Here is a 6,540-nt window from a genome sequence, read left to right as displayed (position 1 = left end):
GTTTCTCTCAACTTTCTTATTGAAGACAGATGGCTGTTGGTTCTTTCCACATTTCTAGAGGGTTTGGCTCAAGTGTGGTATGAGAAGCAGGTCGAAGACGTTCGCCAAAGGTGGCCAAGGTTGACAGCAGTGATGATTGAGTATTTTGGCAAAGAAGAGGAGTCGGAGAATGTGAAGTTGCAGGTGGCAAACTTGAAGCAGTCAGAAGGTGAGATGGCGCATCGATATGTGGATCGAGCGGCCATGCTCCTGGACTGTTTAATTGCCACACAGGAGGACAATGACGAATTTTGAGCTAGAATGACTCAGCATGTGCTGGGCTACCTTGTAGCAGGAGCAAGTGACGAATTCCGCCTCAAGCTTAAATGGGAGAATCCAGAAACTATGGTGCTAGCACATGAGATTGCTCAAAAGTTTGATAAAGTTCAGTCTGACCCCGCTTCAAAGAAGACGATTGTCCCTCTGCAACCCCCTCAATTCCTGCAACAATAACCTGGGGGGCCTAACTCAGGGGCATACCCCCACCCCTCATCAGGCATGTATCCACTCCCTCCACCTCAAATGTATGGTCCTCCCTTAGATGCTTACCCTCAACAAGGTGTATATTCTCACCCTCCGCCTCGAAGATTTCCCTAGCCTCGCCCATGAGCCCCCCTCCTTTCTACTCCCTCGGCCCCTCTAGCTAAAGAGGCCCCCTTGCAATAGAACCTGGAGTCAATGACCTAGCCAAGGCCCTGAATGATCTTCAGCTTGAGATGGTGGGCATCAGAAATCAACCAACCGCCCTCCAAGAGACCATGCTAATGTTGTATGCTACGAGTGCCACCAAAAGGGTCATTATCGCACGGAATGTCCCAATATTCCAAGGGTGAATCTTCTAAGTGAATCAAGGCACTGAGGATTCTAACGTAGAGATCCTTGACCTTGGGAAAAGAAGTCGTACCACCTCGGACCCCTCTCCAAATCGTGGACCGGGCCGCCCCAGGAAGAAGGTGTCCTTCTCAAAGCCCTCAGATGCTGACATGGTAGACCCACCAACCAAGAAGACTAAAAGATCCCGTAGGAGTAAGTGGTCACCCTCGGATTTTCCCATCGGCTCAGGGCAAGAAGACTATTCGGTCGTTCAGGATCTTGCTCATCGGTCTTTGAGCATCACGCTCCCTCAATAATAGCATTAAGCCCTAAGGTGAGACGTGAACTACAGCAAGGGCTCTCAACAAGGAGGAACAAGAAAAAGGGAGAGGTAAGAGGCATCTTCTATCTCTAAAGAAATTGATCGGCACCCATATACAGTCGATGTCATTATAGATAATTGCCATGTCAAAAATGTGTGTGTTGATGGGGGAGTTGCATGTAATATCATGGTACCCCGAATCATGAAGAATTTGAATTTGAAATGTACAAGGCGTTCCTCCACTCGAATCAAGGTAGCAGATGGTCGACGACTCGCCACCCTAGGAGTCATTGAGGATTTTCCCATCACTGTCAATGGGTTGACCACCACCATCAATTTCTATGTAGTGGACATTGAAGATACAAGCAGGAGTTACCCAGCCATACTCGGGAGACCATGATTGAGAAAGAGTGATGCAGTCAGCTATTGGAAGACAGGACACATGTCTTTTGGTGCTTCTAAGGAGAAGATCCCGATGCAACCTAGTGCCATAGATTCAGAAGAAGAAGAGCAAGACAGTGATACTCTCTCGTCCTCAGTGTCTAAATCAATGTCTAAATCAATGGAAGGATCAGACAGGGGGGAGGAGTTCTCAGATGAGGAAGTTTACATGATGAGGGTGTCTCCAACCTCGCCACCTGCAGAAAAGGTAACAGCTAGTCCTCAACAGCTTGAATCTATGCTTTCCCTAGACCTCACTCCAAGTGAGAAAGATGAATTCCTAGAAATGTTCAAAGATTTCCTTGACCTTTTCGTAACTAGCTACCACCACCTTCGCCATGTGACTACCATAGAGCACAAGATAGAGCTGAAGCCCTGATGCAAAGCCTGTGGCTCAGAAGTATTGAAGATTAGGGCCCCTACAGACCGATGCTTTGCGTCAGAGTTGCAGAAACTTGTAGAAGCTGGGTTTATTGTTCCGGTTCACAATACTGAATGGGTTTCACTAGTGGTAGTCACCCCAAAGAAAAACAACAAGTGGGGGTCTGCATCGACTATAAGAAACTCAATGCAGCCACCAAGAGGGATCATCATCCTCTGCCCTTTCAAGACCTCATTCTTGAGAAGGTAAGTGGTCATGAGATGTATACTTTCTATGATGGTTACTCTGGGTTTTATCAAATCAGAATTGCCGAAGAAGATGTGCTTAAAACCACATTTGCTGTCATCCAGCTATTATTCGTGGGCGGTATACCAACCGCATCTGCAGCTATGACATAAATGCACAACGGTCACCTTGGCATATCGCGAGTGGAGCTCGATATCTCAACACTCCCCCTCGAGCTCAATCCCAATTCCTGCAGCCAAGCAGGTCTCTGAACTTACATAGCTTCTCTACGCCCAATGCCTTCGTGAATATGTCAGCTACCTGATCCTCTATGCTGACATAAACTAGATCAATAAGACCAAGTAAAACCTTCTCCCGCACATAGTGATAATGCACCTCAATGTGCTTTGTTCTAGCATGATAGACTAGGTTATTTGCCAAGTGTATGCTGCTCATGTTGTCACAATAAATGACAACTGGCCCATCTGTAGACTGATGCATATCATAAAGTAGCTTATGCAACCAAGCTACCTCACATGTAGCCATTGTTGTACCCTTGTACTCAGCCTCTGTGCTCGACAAGGCAACTGTAGGCTGTTTCTTATTGCTCCAGGTGACTGCAGCACTCCCAAAAGAGAACACATATCCACTGGTAGATCATCTATCAGAAATACTACTAGCCCAATCAGCATCAGTGTATCCATGCAACTGTATCTGACCCCAGCCTCATAAAATAGTCCATACTGCAATGTTGACTTCACATACCTAAGTATGCATCTAGCCACATCCAAATGCGGTTTCCTTGGAGCCTTCATAAACTGACTTACCAATCCAACAGCATAGCTTAAATCTGGCCTGGTAATAGTCATATAAATCAAACTTCCTACTATACGTCTGTACATAGTAGGGTCTTCCAGAAGCTCACTTGCATCTGTGCTCAGCTTCACATTCTGCTCCAAAGTAACTGAAATAGGCTTACAGCCTGTCATCCCATATTTGGACAGCATGTCCAATCCATACTGCCTCTGCAAGAGCTATATCCCACTTGGTGATCTAATCACCTCAATGCCCAAGAAATAATGCAGCTCTCCCAAATCCTTCATCTCAAACTTCTGCTTCAATAGCATTTTCACATGAATGATATCTTCATCACTATCACTTGTGACAATCAAATCATCAACATAAATGACAAGTAGCATAATACCTTTCTCTATTTTTCTCACATAGAGTGAGAAATCTGCCTTAGAAATCTGAAAGCCAATAGTGACAAGATATTGTCCTATCTTGTCAGACCACGCTCTAGGTGCTTGCTTTAAGCCATACAAGGCTTTCTTCAACCTGCAAACACAAACTCAGGATGAATAGCATGAACATAACCTGGTGGCTGCTCCATAAAGACTTCTTCTTGCAAATCACCATGCAAGAAGGCGTTCTTTACATCCATCTGATGTAAAGACCATCCCTTTGATGTAGCCATAGCAATGATTGCTCTTACAGTTGCCATCCTTGCAACCGAACTAAATGTTTCTTCGTAATCAATGCCATATGTCTATGCATACCCCTTGACAACTAATCTTGCCTTGTATCTGTTCACAGAACCATCTGCATTATGCTTGATCTTATAAACCCACTTACAACCAATTGCATTCTTGTCTTTAGGCAAAGGCACCAATTCCCATGTAGCATTTGCTTCCAAGGCATCCATTTCTTTGTCCATGGCTTTCTCCCATTTTTCATTTCCCATGCCCTGTATCACTTTGACCATATAGGCATAGTGAATGGCTGTAAATCCATCATATTTCAGCCTATCCATAGGATACCTAGCTCTGGTATACTTGCGTAAAATAGGCTCACTTCTAGGTGCTCTCAAAACATCCCTGGTCTTCCTTACTCCAAGTGTAACAATAGAAGGAATACCCAACTCATCATCAATGCTCTGTTCTGAGCCACTCGATTCACCATCCACATAAGAGTGACCTACATTCACATCAAACATGGGATGATCTACCTTCTCTTTTCCTTTTCGTGATACCTACGTACCACTATCTGCATTGCTTTGAGGAGATTCTTCTGATCTCAATCTTCCTATCCATGGTGAAGTATGTGAACCACTGCTAGAGGACACTGCAGGTCCACTGATATTTTGTGATTGTTGTTGTGAATTCTGTGCAGCATTACCATTTTGTGCATCTACATTAATCATCACATTTACTGGTCTATACTACTCATCTCATCAAAAACATCTCTGCTCACTGTAAACTTATGAGTAGAAGGGTTATAGCATCTATACCCTTTCTACTATAGAGAATAACCAATAAAGATGCACTTCTCAGCTTTTGGATCCAACTTGGACCTCAACTCATCTGGTACATGAACATAGGCAATGCAACAAAAAATTTTCAAATGAGAAATGTCTGGTTTCCTACCAGTATACATCTCCTCTGGCATCATGCCATGTATTGCTGCAGTGAAAGTCCTATTCATTATGTAAACTGCTTCAGCCCAATAATAATCTGGTAGATCTTTTTAATTTAGCATGGCCCGAGATACCTCTCCAATATGCCTGTTTTTCCTTTCTGCAAGTCCATTTTGCTGTGGGGTATGACTGCATTAAAATTGCTGCTTTATCCCATGCTCCTGCAGGAACCTTGCAAACTCATTTGAGAGGTACTCTCCCCCTCCATCTGACCTTAGGCATTTTATTTGCAGACGTGTTTCTTTTTCAGCCATAGCTTTAAAAGCTTTGAAATGCCCAAACACTTCACTTTTCTTTTTCATAGAACTTTTCTGATGTAGTCATCAATAAAAGTGACAAAATAATGACAGCCTCTAATAGATGCAGCTTTAGTAGTCCACACATCAGAGTGGATTAATTTCAATGGCTTCTTGCTCTCTTGAACATGCCTAGGAAATGGTTTCCTTGCCTGTTTTTCAAATTGACAGGCTTCACAGACCTTATGCATTTCTGCAACCTGGAATTTAGGCAATCCTACAATAATATTTTGGGCCTGCATTGATTTAAGTCGCTGTACATTAACATGACCAATGTGTTTATGCCAGATATCAGTATCTGCAACAACACCAGTCCCATGTGCAAACATTGCTGCACTCAATTCAGGCATGTCCGCATCCAATGTAAACATCCTGCCCTTCTTCTTTCCTTTTGCTATCAAGCGACCGTTATTTTTCATATCCTCAACAAAGCATCCATGAGGATTAAATCTGACCTGCAAGCCCTGCTCAACCATTTGACCAATAGAAACTAGGTTCTTGGTGATATTCGGGACATGAAATACATCAGGCAGGTATTTCCTTTTCCCATCCTGCATAGACAAAGGAATTTTACCAATCTACACAATAGGATGTGCAGTATCATCACCAGGCTCCACAAATCCTGGTTTTTCCATTTTCCTTGCATCCTGCATCCATTCTGCATGACCTGTCATGTGGTTTGACGCACCTGAGTTAACATACCACACATCATTTCGTTCTTTTGCACTTGTCATAGAATTGGTCATGTGCTGCACCATAAATAGATGCTCATTTCTGTCATCACCCTGTCTACTAGAAGATGCATAATTGCCTTGCTGCAATTTTCCATTCATAATGTCATTCTACTTTTTGTAGCAGTCCTTAGCCATATGACCCATTTTACCACAGTAGTAGCATTCAACATTGCTGTTTGCATTTTAGCCTCTCTGCCATCCACCATGGCATCTTTGGCTCCCCCTGCCTCTAGAGTTACCACGTCCTCCTCCATAGGACTGGTTTTCTTGAGTTTGCTACATATTCTGATTTCTACCACGGCCTCTAGATCGGCCTCCTCTACCTCTGCCTCTACCTCTTCCAGCATTTGAGTAGAAGACAGTTTCTTTTGAAGTTCCTCCTGAAGAAGATGCACCCCCATTTCTCTGCTCTTCAAAAATTAGAAGAGCAAACAACTCTTCAAAATCAGGAAATTTTTCAAGGACGGCAATGGATGTCCGGAATTGTGCATAATCCTTTCCTACACTATTCAAGCTCACAGAAACTAGATCATCATCTTCCACTGGCGACCCAATGGAAGCAAGTGCATCTACAATTTTCTTCACCTTCATGTGGCAGTCATTGATGCTCATATTTTCTCTCTGCACATTGTGCAACTCCTGCTTGAGCTGCATTTTCCTGGCTTGCGTATTTGTGCTGTACATTTTTGCCAAGGTATCCCATGCCTCCTTTGGTGTACTTGCATCCTGAATATGCACAATCATAGAATCTGAAATACTGGTAGACAGCCAGTACATAACTTTTCTCGCTCTCTCATGCCATCCTTTAAATG

The sequence above is a fragment of the Dipteris shenzhenensis genome, chromosome 18 (genome assembly GCF_047967505.1).
Source record: "Dipteris shenzhenensis isolate YYH24624 ecotype China chromosome 18, Dip_SZ_1.0, whole genome shotgun sequence".
Lineage (NCBI taxonomy): Eukaryota > Viridiplantae > Streptophyta > Polypodiopsida > Gleicheniales > Dipteridaceae > Dipteris > Dipteris shenzhenensis.
This window is presented reverse-complemented; position numbering follows the sequence as displayed.